The following is a 14,684-nucleotide window of genomic DNA, read 5'->3' on the forward strand; positions in this document are numbered from 1 at the left end:
CAGTATTGCTTGGTCTGGTCCGAGCTAGCTCCATCCTTTTCTTTTTCCTCAATCCAATCTCATCATTTCTATGTCAGCTTCAGTTTAAACAATTCTGGTGCAGACATGGGCCCTTCTCAAGATTTTCTCTTTTTCCCTCACCCAGCTCCCAATTCTAAACCCCCAGGGGCTGACACAATCACTGTTTGAGATAGTGGAGGAGGGGACACTTTATTTCTTGGTCTTTCCTTGGCTTGTTTCAGTGGGGAGTGAATGGCAAGTTAGCCTGTGTTTATTGAATTCACAGCAAACAACTTGGCACACAGGATGGCTCTCGAATTTACCTGCGTTCTCTTTTACTTACGTCAGGAAGTCCATGCCTTAGCTTTGTAACGTGTTCCTTTTCCCTGCAGATGGCCTCTAGGCAGGTGTACATCCATGTCTACCCACATGGGGCCCATGGAAACTTCTGGATCTCCTTCATCCCCTTAGGAGCTGCAGGGAAACCCAGGGGCTTGTTTTTAGCTCCTCTGTGGTATGGATAACGCCTTGTTGCCTTCTCTGCTGTCTTACCCCCTTAGAGCCCAGAGAGATCTGTAGGCTGTGACTTTCAAAATACTTCAATTTGGAGCTGAACACATGTTCTCTTTACCTTGGGATTTCCTAGTTTACAGGTTTTCCATATAGTCTTCTCTGGTGACTGGCTCCTGTTTCCTTCTCCAAAGCTCTCCTTTTATGCTGTTTCCTTCTCCAAAGGAAACATTATGCTGTTTCCTTCTCCAAAGCTCTCCTTTTTCTTTCTCCCTTCGAAAGCTTTTAAAAATCTAGTTGTGGTGAGGGGTGGAGGAACAGAAGAAAATCTCTCGGTTTAGATCTACTTGTAATATTTTGTTGTCTTTCTCTGGGTAGAGGTGGGGGAGGCAATTTCCTGTTGACCTTAGAGATGAAGAATGTGGTGTCTTTCTCTCTCTCCTTGTTTTATAGCAAAAGATTATGCTGTGGGGGGATCAGGTGAGCAGGTAGGAAAGAGCACACCGTTAAGACTTTGAAATGTCATCATGCCACAAAAATTAAACAAACACAATGAGCTCCTTAAAAATCAACCATTTCTTCCTTGAAATTTATTTGAAAACAGCTTGTCTACAAGATGTAGAAAGTTCCTTCAAAGAGGAAATTCTTCAGTTTTCTGATGCTGAGTGATGATGACAATTATACTTTGATTTCTCAAGGATTAACACAAGCACGGCAGAGTCATCCCCTTAAACACTGGTGATGGTGAGGAGATTTTCTTTGTAGAGAAAATGCGAACTGGTGGCCTCAAGGAAGAAAGGAAGGAGAAGAGAAATCATTGAAAGGTGAGAATAGAGGTAGCAGGATCCCTGTTAAAAGGAAGAAAAAATTCCCTACCCACAGAACACTTCTGACAACACATGTGTGGGGTTTTTTCCCACACCAGCCCTTTCAAAACCAACTGGGTGTCCTATGCTTCAACTGATGCTATCCAGAATTAGCAGAGACCCCAGAGGTCAAGTGATCCCAAGACCACCCCCAGTAGCAAGCCCCAAGTTGTCACCTGTACTTTTGACCAACAGGCTATAAATCAGGGGCTCCTCCAACCCCATCCTCTGGTTCAGTAATTTGCTATCACGGCTCACCTGACTCAGGGAAACACTTATGTTTACTGGTTTATTATGAAGGATATCATAAAGCATACAGATAAACAGCCAGGTGAAGGCGTACATAGGGAAAAGTCCGGAAGGGTCCTGAGCATGAGGGCTTCTTTCCCCTTGGAGTTGGGGGTGTGCCAGCTTCCTGTCACATGGATGTGTTCATTAACTTAGAAGTTGTCTGAACCCTGTAGTTTTGGGATTTAAAAACATTTTTTATTTTATTTCTGAGAGAGAGAGAGAGAGAGAGACTGAGCAGGGGAGGGGCAGAGAGAGAGAGAGGGAGACACAGAATTTGAAGAAGGCTCCAGGCTCTGAGCTGTCAGCACAGAGCCCAACGTGGGGCTTGAACTCACAGACCAAGAGATCATGACCTAAGCCGAAGTTGGATGCTTAACCAACTGAGCCACCGAGGTGCCCCCATCTAGCCGTTTTCTTAAGTAGGCAACAAGGAAAAACCACTCTGGCTAGTAATTCAGGTAAAAAGTTTACTACATAGGTGAGTCTCAGTCTCCGACTAAAAGTAACATTGAGGGATTTACAAAAAAGGAAAAAGGTCCTGATGGGGAAGAGATTGTACAGTAAAAACTTCAGTATAAACCTGTGCTGTTTTTGAAGGCCCAGAGCTGGGGTCAGAATCACATAGATGTGGATACTGTTTCTCCATCCTCAGAAGTGAAGAAATGTCTCTTATGATACAATTAAGGGAAACAAGTTAAAGTTGCAAATAAGAGAGAAATACTCTTGAGGAAAAGCTAGAGGAACTTCTTCGTCTTCCTACCTTCATTCAGATCTACTAGCCCACCTTCATTTATACCCATGCTGTCTGCCTTTTCTCACTTTTTAATGCCCCTGCCTCTGTCACAACCAACTCCTTCACCTATATTCCAGATTCCTGTCCCTCTCATCTTCTCCTGGACTCTCCTGCATCATGATGTCCCTGTCCTTCCAGGACTGGTTCTGTCAGCACATAAACGCCTAAGTGTCTCCCATTGGTTGACCCCATGGGTCTTTCCTCTGTTTCCTCATTTCTCAATTTATTGTTTCTAACCTCCTTGAAAGTGTTGTTTATAATCATTGTATACTCATTCGCTCCTCCTATTCTCTCTTAACTATCTCCAGGCAATCATCTAAAATAATAATTAATAATATTCAGTTGTTTACTTTTTTGTTATTGGTGTCATCCTTCTAGAATTTAAATGTATTGAAAATAAGGTCTTTTTTTTACCTTGATCAGTGTTGGATCCTGAGTTTCTAGAATGATGTTTAGCACATGGTTGGCATTCACTATTTAGTGAGTAGTAATAGAACATCAGATAGTTCTTCAAATTGAAGTCAGACACTCAACTGACCGAGCCACCCAGGCACCCCACCCACAATGACTATTTTATTTTTAAAAAAAATTTTTCTTTTTCAACGTTTATTTATTTTTGGGACAGAGAGAGACAGAGCATGAACGAGGGAGGGGCAGAGAGAGAGGGAGACACAGAATCGGAAACAGGCTCCAGGCTCCGAGCCATCAGCCCAGAGCCTGACGCGGGGCTCGAACTCACGGACCGCGAGATCGTGACCTGGCTGAAGTCGGACGCTCAACCGACTGCGCCACCCAGGCGCCCCCACAATGACTATTTTAAAACTTTCTAATCTCTCTAGAATTTTAAGTACTTCTTGGTCCCTCTTTCTTACTTTCAGATTTTATACTCTACAAATCAAAAGGGAGCTATTTCTGGGTCATTATGTCTGAAGATGAGGAAGTGACTTATGTGTGTTCTACATTGTTTTTTTATTTATCTTTATTTATCACAACCTTTTTAAGCAGAATGTAACTTGAGCACCACATTTCCATTCATACAACTTGGTCTGAGTTATTTTTCAAATACCTTTGCAACATGCCTAGGTAGGCTCATAATTTTGCTGTCTAAACAATACTTTTTCTTTTTTTAAAAAAAAATTTTTTTTTTCCACGTTTATTTATTTTTGGGACAGAGAGAGACAGAGCATGAATGGGGGAGGGGCAGAGAGAGAGGGAGACACAGAATCGGAAACAGGCTCCAGGCTCTGAGCCATCAGCCCAGAGCCTGACGCGGGGCTCGAACTCACGGACCGTGAGATCGTGACCTGGCTGAAGTCGGACGCTTAACCGACTGCGCCACCCAGGCGCCCCAACAATACTTTTTCTTTAAAAAACAAGCCCTATGGATAGTTACTCCCACCAAGTTGGATCAATTTAATGTACTAATTTCCAGTGGACCACAGGGGAGAATAAAAGACACAATGTAATTTTCTTTTATTACATTTTCTGCATATCTGGTGAAACTTCACTAAGTTAAGATGCTAACAATCCTCTGCTTTTTTACTTGGTTTATTTAAACTTCTTTCAAATTAGAAGTGAAAAGGAAAAAGTAATGAATTGAGTGAATGGCCAGAAAACCTCATTGTGCAATACTTCAACCTGTTCCTCTTTATAGCACTTAAAAAATTATTTTTTATTTTTTATTTTTACTTATTTATTTTTTTAAAAGTAGGCTCTATGCCCAACTCAGACCTGAACTCACAACCCTGAGACCAAGAGTCGCAGGCTCCACTAACTAAACCGGCCAGGTGCCCCTGGAGATTTTATTTTTAAGTGATCCCTACTCCCAGCGTGGGGCTTGAATTTACAATCCTGAGATTAAGGGTCGCATGCTTTACTGACTGAGCCAGCCAGGAGACCATATTGGCACCTTTTTGTAAAGAGCTAGTATCTCTTAGCTGTGTAAAAATTTATCTGCCGGTGAACTGAACTCCTTTATACCCTGCATGACCAATGTTCATAAAAACAGTTAAGAGTTAACTTCATTCATTGTTTCCATGTATTGTCTTTCCCCTCTTCAGCTGATTCTAGTTTAACTTCTAGCCCACCACTGCACTGAATCTCTTCTACCAGTGAACTCCATGTTCTAAATCCAAAAATTTATCAATCTTTATTTGTAGACTCTTTATCAGTATTTAACACTATGGACTCCTTTCTTCTTCAAATGCCTCCTTCTATTGTTTTTATGACCCTCCCCTCTTCTACGTTTCTTCCTGTCTCATCAATTTTAGCCTTGTGGGCTTGTCTTTCTTTATCCTTTAAGTTGGCAATTTTTAGGGTTCTATCTGGAGCTGTCTTCCTGGCCCACTTAACATGTTTCCCCTCAATAATCTCCATTTTCTTGGTTTCAAGTATTTTGCATGTCGACAATTCCATCCCTTTTTATCCTGAGCTTCAGACCTATATATCTGCCTAATCTGTTAACATTTCCATTCAGTTACCTAGTCTGAATCTAAATCCATTGTCTTACCCACTAGACCTTCATTTTCCTGAGTTCCCATCTTCATGAAAAGTACTTTGTTCAGCCAAAGCCAAGCTTGACAAAGCCAAGTTTTTATTCCAAAATCTTGAAGAATATCAAGATTCACTCACACCCATGCTGTGTCTTAACAACACACATTTTCTCTAAGCAAGTGAGGAAGAATAGAGGAGAGGCTTAACCAGTGTCTACTAATTTACAATTATAGTCTCAAGCTAAGTATTTTTAAGACCCAGATGTTAACCTAACAAGGATAATAGGAGGTCAGCAGGACTATTTAGTGTAAATTGAATTAATGTACTCTTTATGGCCAGAGTTCTATTGTGTATTGATGGTTTGGACATTTGTTAATCTACCTTTCAATGATTTCAAAAGATGTGGCCTAAAGAGTTGTTGTGGTGATTTCTGGGGAGATTTTGAATCTAAACCCGGGGTACCTATATAATAGTCAGGTCCACTAAAATTTCAGTGAAATACTGTACAAGAAAGAAGAGTCTTCTATGCTAGAGTAAAATGATGTTAAATGAAACTTTTTCTTTTGTCTTAGGTTTTGGCTGAGGTCCCAGAACTGGGTACTATGGTTATTAAAATCCCACATTAAAGAGGTATACTGGACCCATTTACTAATTTTCATTGGAGAGAGAAAGAAATTTACTCAAAGGATTTTGTAGTAGAGTTTTGTGAAATTTTATCTCTCTGGCCCTTATAGAAGAGGAGTCTTTATCCATGGGTCCCTTAAGCCACGTGATGGGAGGATTTGGAACCAGTGTCACAGGGACTGAACCAAATAAAGTGCAATTACATCATGCTTAGGGGGATCCAATGGTTTCCCTGGGGAAGAGAGACTGGTGCTTGGGATTGGGAAGTTGTGTTGGATGAATAAGTTTTAAATTGGATATATAGTAGAGTTTTAGAAAATAAAATTTTATTTTAGAGTAGTTTTAGAAAAATAACTGTGAAGGCGTTCAGAGTTCCCACATATCCCACACTCAATTTCCCCTTATGAACATCTTATATATTAGTATGATAGAGTAGTCACAAACAATGAACCAGTTTTTTTAGTTTTTCCCTGAACTTTTCAGAAAGATACATAGGAAAAAATAAAAGATAGCCAAAGTGTATATAATAGAACAAAAAAGATATATAAGAAATATAGTGAAGATATAACATGAGTATTCTCCTTCTCTTTTCCATCCCACTATTATACACAGTTTGTCCTGCAGCTAGGAATTTATACATAGCACAAAAATTAGAGAATACTTCTCTAACATAGTTGAAAGAATTGTGGGCGAGAACATGTTTGTTAAATGTATGTTAAGCCATTGTGTCATAGGTCACCCATTAATTAGAGTGTTAACTATTCAAAGAAGATTCATAAAAAATTAAAAGTGGTGTGCTTATCTAAATATGAGATTCCTTTTCCTTTTAGAGGCACAGATAAAACTTCTGTGCAATGAAAGTAAAAGAAACAGAAATGGCAAATATGTATGGTAAATGATCAATTAAAGCCTGATATCAAAAATATTTATAAAGAAAAATATTTTTAAGGAAATTATTAAGTTTGCAATGGAAAAGTGGACAGTGGCTATGGTGATAGAGAAATTGCATACAATGATATACAAATATTCATTTAACATTTATAAATTGTTGAAAGGAAAGCAAGCTAAGAATAATATAAACAAAAGTTTAAAAATCCATTGATAAGATTTGGGAGAAATTGGCAAATCACGATTTCTTGGAGGCACTATTAATTGGTTCAACCTTCTTCTAAAAAAATTGTTTTTTAAATGTTTATTTATTTTTGAGGGAGAGGGAGACAGAGTGTGAGCAGGGGAGGGGCAGAGAGAGAAGGAGACATAGAATCTGAAGCAGGCTCCAGGCTCTGAGCTGTCAGCACAGAGCCTGATGCGGGGCTTGAACTCACCAACAGCGAGTTCATGACCTTAGCCAAAGTCAGGTTCTTAACCGACTGAGCCACCCAGGTGCCCCTAAAAGATTTTATTTTTAAGTAATTTCTACATCCAACAGGGGGCTCAAAATTTACAACCCTGAGATCAAGAGTTGCATGCTATACAAACTGAGTCAGCCAGGTGCCCCTGTATACATTTTATATACATAGAACAAAAAGAGTTGTATGTATGTAGCAAAAGAATTTTAAGTAAAAAAATTAAAAGATAATTTTTTATCAATAAAGATTATGTAAAAACAATACATTTTGAAAAAGTCATAGAAATGTAATCAGTAGGGCTTACATAAACTGGTTATCAGTACAATTTTTTAAAAGAAATTTTAATAACAAAACTGTCATTAAACATTTATTACTTTGATATTAATTAATATTTTTAAAAAGATAAATTGACGGATATATTTTCTTCCTGAGAAGAACAAATAGGTATAATGGCATCAATAGATATGATAGTATCATATTAAGTATCTGTCCAAATAGTGAGCAAAACCTAAGATGCTTTTATTTCTCTTCCCTTTTGTTTAATTCTTTTCCCTTTTGTTTAATCTATACATATTTTAGAGAAAATTTCATCCAAATCTCAGATTCATCTTTTAATTCGTAAGAATGCTGATTTGGAAAATTCGGTGTTCTGTGTTCAAGAATCTTATTTATTAGATATTCAGTGTTCTCTTGTTTTGGTGACAGAAATCACAATTAAACTTTCTATGGTTCTGTTTGGGAAACCATGCCCCCTTTCCTACCGATAAAAAGTGCCATGACACATTGTAAAGGCATAATGTGCTAGTTACAAGCTTATTGAATTTTTATGAAGAGAAAAGGGTCAGAGCAAGTTATATAAGTAAGTCTCATGTGAAAAGAGATTCTATAATCTGGAAAGCAATAAAAATAGAAGTTATAAAACACAACTCATTAAGGCCTATGAACAATGAAGGGGTAGGTTTATCAAGACCATTTAAAGAGGTGAATTGAGTCTTAATTTTGGCTTAATTAGCAATTAGTACCAGATATTTACTTCTTTTGCAAGGCAAGGAGCCAAGGCAAACCATGCAGTTTGTTCAAAGCTCATAGTTTTTTTCCTGTGGTGCAAATAATGGTAATATAATTACCAGAATACAGCTCTATCATCCATTTGTTTATTTATTTTTTATGTTTATTTATTTTTGAGAGAGAGAGAGAGCGAGCAGGGAAGGGGCAGAGAGTGAGGCAGACACAGAATCCAAAGCAGGCTCCAGGCTCCAAGGTGTCAGCATAGAGCCCAACGCGGGGCTCAAACTCATGGACCGCAAGATCATAACCTGAGCTGAAGTCAGACGCTTAACAGACTCAGCCACTCAGGCCCCCCTCTATCATCCATATTTATATTTTTTCCTAAATTTTGATACTTTGGCAGGCAACACTGAGTAAGTACATTGAATATTTGTGTGATATGACACATGATGACGTTTAAACTGAAAATGTTGAATTTCATTAAGTTTATTTAAAAACTAGCAATGGTACGACGGTGAAAAGGACACTTTCCTCCCTCTTCTGTCTCATTTGTTCACATAAATAAAATCAGACTGTCGTCAAATGTTTTCCCTGCTAAGATTTTAATACATACTCATTTTAAAAGACAACAGTTCAGTTTAAAAGACTACAAATCCTCTGGTGTATGTTTCCAAAGAATAAGATAGTTGTCACAGAAATGAAGAAAAGCAGATGATGGCGTGTTTGTAAATCTGCTTGAGAATGAATCATCAAAAGTTTTTGAGAAAAAGTGCCTCTTTCAGGGTCCTTCAAAGGATAAAGGAATGATTTTCTAGACACCTCCATTTTGGGTAGCTTTATTTATTTATTTATTTATTACTTTTATTTATTTTTATTTTTTTATTAAAAAAACCTTTTTTTTAACGTTTCATTCATTTTTGAGACAGGGAGAGACAGAGCATGAACAGGGGAGGGTCAGAGAGAGGGAGACACAGAATCTGAAACAGGCTCCAGACTCTGAGCTGTCAGCACAGAACCCGATGCGGGGCTCGAACTCACGAACCGTGAGATCGTGACCTGAGCCGAAGTCGGTCGCTTAACCGATTGAGCCACCCAGGCGCCCCACTTTTATTTTTTTTTAAATATAATTTATTGTCAAATTGGCTTACAATACCCAGTGCTCATCCCAACAAGTGCCCTCCTCAATGCCCATTTTCACCCATTTTCCCCTCTCCCCCATCCCCATCCCCATCCATCCTCAGTTTGTTCTCTGTATTTCAGAGTCTCTTATGGTTTGTCTCCCTCCCTCTCTGTAACTGCTTTTCCCCCCTTCCATTTCCCCCATGGTCTTCTGTTAAGTTTCTCAAGATCCACATAGGAGTGAAAACATATGATATTTGTCTTTCTCTGATTGACTTATTTCACTCAGCATAGATTGCCATGCACAGTATAGCTGTTTTAAGGCTTCGCTTTCCATAGCATTCTCCTCACCTTGAAAACAACATATGGTCTCCAGACCTCCTTGCCACCTGAAAAATGACTGTGAACAACAGCCAGATCTTTCCTGTTCTTTATAGAATTTTTTTTAAATGAACGTTTCTTTCTCCTCCATCAGCCTTTTCTCGTCTGAAGTTTTATATGAAGAGAGACATTCTCTAAATCATTCGTTCAAATAAATTTATCAAAAATTGCCTCAGACATACCACATAGTCATAGACATGTCGGCTCAGAAACTCTATATTAACATCTAAGAAATTGCTGCCTCTGCTCTTTTTTGAAAGAATAAAATAGGATTTAATATCACATTCAAGAATAATTCTGAAATGTAACTGATGGGGAGAACATAGGTCTGTCTGTTCAGCCATTTTGTTTGAAGCCCTCAATAGATTAGGAAGGCAGGAGAAATGGGTTTTAGAATTGGCTCTTCATGAACTTACTGTGTGGCCTACATTTTCTCTCCTGGAGTGAGGAACACATTGGCCTAAAATAGATGATCTTTACAGTGTTTCCAGTCTTATGATGTGACTTTGTTTTCTATATTATCATCATATACTATGTTCATATTGTCACCTAAGAATTATTTCAGTTATTTATTGCTGCATTACTAACCACCAAAAACCTAGTGGTGTAAAAAAACGAACATTTTATTATCTTTCATGATTCTTTAACTTGGCTAGGATCACCTGGGTGATTCCTCTGGTCTGTGGGATGTTTACTGGGGCTGTTGGCATCTAAAGGGTTGAATGGGCTAGGATATCTAAGATGTCTTGTCAGTTGGTGCTGGCTGTTGGTCTGGAGCTCAGCTGGGTTCACTGACCTTGATTCTCCTCAATTCAGCTTCTCCATGTGGGTCAGGATTCTTTTTTTAATTTATATATGTATTTTAAAAATTTTTTTAAATGTTTTATTTATTTTTGAGACAGAGAGAGACAGAGCATGAGTGGGGGAGGGGCAGAGAGAGAGGAAGACACAGAATTCTTAGCAGGCTCCAGGTTATGAGCTGTCAGTACAGAGCCTGATGTGAGGCCTGAACCCATGAACTGTGAGATCATGACCTGAGCTGAAGTCGGCCGCTTAACTGACTGAGCCACCCAGGTGCCCCTGGATCGGGCTTCTTACAGCGTATTCTAACACAGTTTCAAGTGGCAGAAAGTGTGAGTAGCCAGTTCTTTCAAAGTTTGGGCTTGTAAGTCCCAAAACATCATCTATGTTGCATCCTATAGGTGAAAATATGCACAGGATTAGCCCAGGTCCAAAGAAAGGGGAACTTACCCCTACCTCTTAGTGAGCTGTGGCATATGTACAACAGGAAGAGAGGGAATTGATGGTGGCCAGATTTGAAAGCTTTAGTGCCTCTAAAAGAAGAGGCCAGAGAGCTAGCTAGCTTGCTCTCTTCCAGCCATGGGAGATCTAATGAAGTCCGTCCTCTGAAACCCAGAAGAGGGCCCTCAATAGGACTTGATCAGGCTGGCATCCTGATCGTGGGCCTCCAGCCTCTGGAACTGTGAGAAACAAATTTCTGTTGTTGATAAGCCACCTAGTTTATGGTGTTTTGTTATAGCAGCCTGAGCTAAGCCAAAGTGTGGCCAGGATTCTTTGGTATAGTTCCTTAGAAGGAAAGCCATGTTAAAAAAAAAAAAAAAAAAAAAAAGACAAATGGTCTGACACGTATCCAGCACGTAATCATGGGAGAGGGATAGGGTAGCCACAGGGACAACTCTGTTCCAAAAGGGGGCAGAGAGGAGGTGTATAGCAATTTTGGAATCAAGTTGGCCACATGCCACCCTTTCTGTTGACTCAGAGAACAGGAAGTACTCTTTAATTAGGGTTCTGCTACTGGAAAGTAATTTTCTGTGGCTTCTGGGTCTGCCTTCTGGGTTCTGGGTCAACTCTCTAAGTCACACTATGTTTCCCACAGGAAATGGCACATGCTTGCATCTGAGTAGCACTCTCAGCTTGATTTCTGCTTCGAAGCCTCTTTTTATTTTGAACTGTCTTTGACCCATTTAGCCAAAGACTTTGTAAGCTTCCTACATACTTCCTATGTAACTTGTGTTTCTACACAACTGTATTTCAAGTTAGGATCTGCTCCTTTAGACAAAAGCCACACTTACAAACCCCCCTTCTACCTTGTGCTGAGACACAGAGTGCTATAGGAGGAATGCTTTTAAGATTCTTAGTAATCTTATGCTCTCTCAGAAGATCTATGAGGAAACAACTTCAATATTTCTGAGTTTAACGAAGGGTCTTATAGCCACATTATTATTTTATTTTATTTCATTTTATGTTATTTAATTTTAATTTTGTTATTTTAATTTTATTTCCAGTGCAGTTAACATACAGTGTTTTAAGTGTACAATGTTAGTGATTCATTGCTTACATATAACACCCAGTGCTCATCACAAGTGCCCTCCTTAACACCCATCACCCATTTAACGCCCCCCCCACTTCCTTCTGGTAATCCTCTGTTGTCCAAAGCTAAGAGTCTGTTTCTTTCTTTGCCCTTCTCTCCCCGCCTACCCTCCCCCCATTCATTTGTTTTGTTTCTTAAATTCCACATATGAGTGAAATCATATAGTGCTTGTCTTTCTCAGACTGACTTTTTATTTAGCATAACACTCTCTAGCTCCAACCGTGCCATTGGCATAGCCACACTCTTAATCCAAACTTTACCCAGAGGCCGCATTTTACTGGCAATATTATTATTTCATTTTAAAGACAAGGAAGCTGAGGCTTAGAAGGTTATGTGACTTCCAAAAACACATACTGCCAATTTCTTCTCTTCCTGAAATCCAAAATCTAATAGGAGGAGCCAGAAATAGAGAGGAAAAATAAAAAGAAAATAAAAAAAATATAAGGAAAATTCTGTCTCTAATACAAGTTCAAAATGCTGAGACCCATGAGGGAGAAAGAAGATCAGACAGGCTTCTTGGAAAAGGCAGCACTGGGTTTGGACAAACATGAAATGGGAGGGAAGGACACTTCAGGCAGAGAAACCAGAAGGGAGAGGATTGGATGTGATGAGGAAGAGTCTACTACTGAGATGCAGGGGCCTTTCTGGGATGGATAGTGGCTATGGGGATGATAGTGAGGATGAACGTGTAGGGTTGGGTGAATTTTGGAACTTGGACTCCTAGACTGAAGAGGTTGGATTTAACAAGAATTCAGGGGTTTTCAGCATGATCTGTTAGTTCTGCTTGTGTACATTATCATTCACACATCTTTACATGTTCCTTTCGTAGTCCAGTTTGAATAACGAATATGAAAAGAGTTTAAATGGAAGCAGTGTGGCATAGCAGTTGAGAGCCTGAATTCTAGACTCAGGCAGACCTGAATTAAGACCAAGTCTACCACCTACCATTTGTATCTCTTTGGGAAATGATCTTAGCTTCTAAGCCTCCGTTATCTCACGTTGAACTGAAATACCTATCTCAGAAGTTTGCCATGAATATCACATGAGATAGTATGTGTAAGCCACTTAGTATAGATTAGGGCACGTGGTAAATTATCAGTAAATATTGTTATAAATGATTTTTATTGGGGAGCCTGAGTGGCCCTAACCCCCAATGTGACTATATTTCGACATAGAGCCTTTAAGAATGTAACTGAGGTTAAGTGAGGTCAGAATGGTGGAGCCCTAATCTCATAGGACTGGTGTCCTTATAAGGAGAGGAAAAGATACTAGAGACTTCTCTCCATACCTGCACACAGAGGAAAGGCCATGTGAGGTCATAGTGAGGAGGTGGCCATCTACAAGCCAGAATGAGAAGCCTCATCAAAAACCAATCCTGACGGCATTTGGTCTTAGCCTTCCAGCCTCCAAAGCTGTGGGAAAATAAATACTTGTTTAAGCCCCGCGGTCTGTGGCATTTTGTTATGTTAGCCCTAGCAGACTAATACACTGGTTAATGAAAATGAACTCACTAGTAAATAAAAGAATGAAAAACTGTATTCTTTTGTACTACACTTGATCTTAGCCAAAAGGCCGAGAATCGATGAAACTATTCTTTTGTATTCTAACAATGTCACAGAACTTTCCTTTTAGCAAGACAATAAAGATTTTTTTCCACCAGCCTAGACAATGGTAGTTGAAGCACAAATATTTCATTGCAGCTTTAGAAGTTTATTACAAAATCTTATGAAAACTCATGTTACAAAATTTAACATAGCCATATGGTGTTAATATGCTGTGGATTATGTGTTTGTTGGGGATGAGTGTGTGGTGAGGAGAGAATGGTAAATAAAATATGATAAACAATCTCTCTCTTTAAAAAAAATTTTTTTAATGTTTATTTTTGAAAGAGAGAGAGAGAGACAGATTGCAAACGGGGGAGGGACAGAGAGAAAGGGAGACACAGAATGCAAAGCAGGTTCTAGGCTCTGAGCTATCAGCACAGAGCTCAACGCAGGGCTCAAACTCATGGACTGCGATTTCATGACCTGAGCCGGAGTCGGCCGCCCAACCAACTGAGCCACCCAGGTGCCCTAACAATCTCTCTAAGATGTGTACTTACTTTTCAGGGTGACCGTATATTCAGTTATGAAATGTTTCAGCAAACCCAAGAGGCCATGGATTATATGAGATGCACTGTTATTTTATATATAATATTTAGAAAGAAAATACAAACCAGAATGCTTATTATATCAAATGTAAGATATATTAACATGTGAAAAAAAAAGTTCATTTTAGGATCTGGGAGTATAGTGGTTGACTATTAAATACAACAGTTAGGGCGCCTGGGTGGCTCAGATGGTTAAGTGGTGATTTCAGCTCAGGTCATGATCTTATGGTTGTGAGATCAAGCCCTGCATCAGACTCTGTGCTGACAGCATGGAGCCTGTTTGAGATTCTCTCTCTCCATCTCTCTCTGTCCCTCCCTCTCTCTCTCTCTAAAGAAATTAATATTAAAAAATAAATGCAACAAACTATCTTAGATATGATAAAAACTCTATAGTTCTTTTTATAGGAGTTGCTGCTAGAGAATTTGTGTATGTAGACATTTTTGTATGTGATTAATTAACTGCTCTGCTCTATGTAGAATAGTACTAGTAGGTACCATCTTTTAGATAACTGATTTAAAAACTCATTATTCAAATAATTTTCTGTAGGACTATAGGACTTTGTTCTCTTGTAGAACCTCTGATTGAAAAAAGCTGCCAGAGAGTAATGAAGAGAAGAATCTTTAAGAGTTTAAAGTTTCTCATTAAGTAGATGAAAAACAGCCAGTCGGAAAATGGTTATTTTATTTCGACAGGAATCTATACTACTTT

The 14,684-nt window shown here is 39.0% G+C and overlaps 1 pseudogene; it reads right to left on the bottom strand.

Moving 5' to 3' along the window:
• Nucleotides 1–13,286: 13,286 nt before the first annotated feature.
• On the bottom strand, nt 13,287–13,410 carry LOC124502848 (uncharacterized; annotated as a pseudogene).
• Between the last annotated feature and the right edge of the window lie 1,274 nt (nt 13,411–14,684).

Source organism: Lynx rufus, unplaced genomic scaffold, assembly GCF_022079265.1.
Source record: "Lynx rufus isolate CCGP_SWC_20201006 ecotype Redwood Valley unplaced genomic scaffold, mLynRuf1.p SCAF_7, whole genome shotgun sequence".
Lineage (NCBI taxonomy): Eukaryota > Metazoa > Chordata > Mammalia > Carnivora > Felidae > Lynx > Lynx rufus.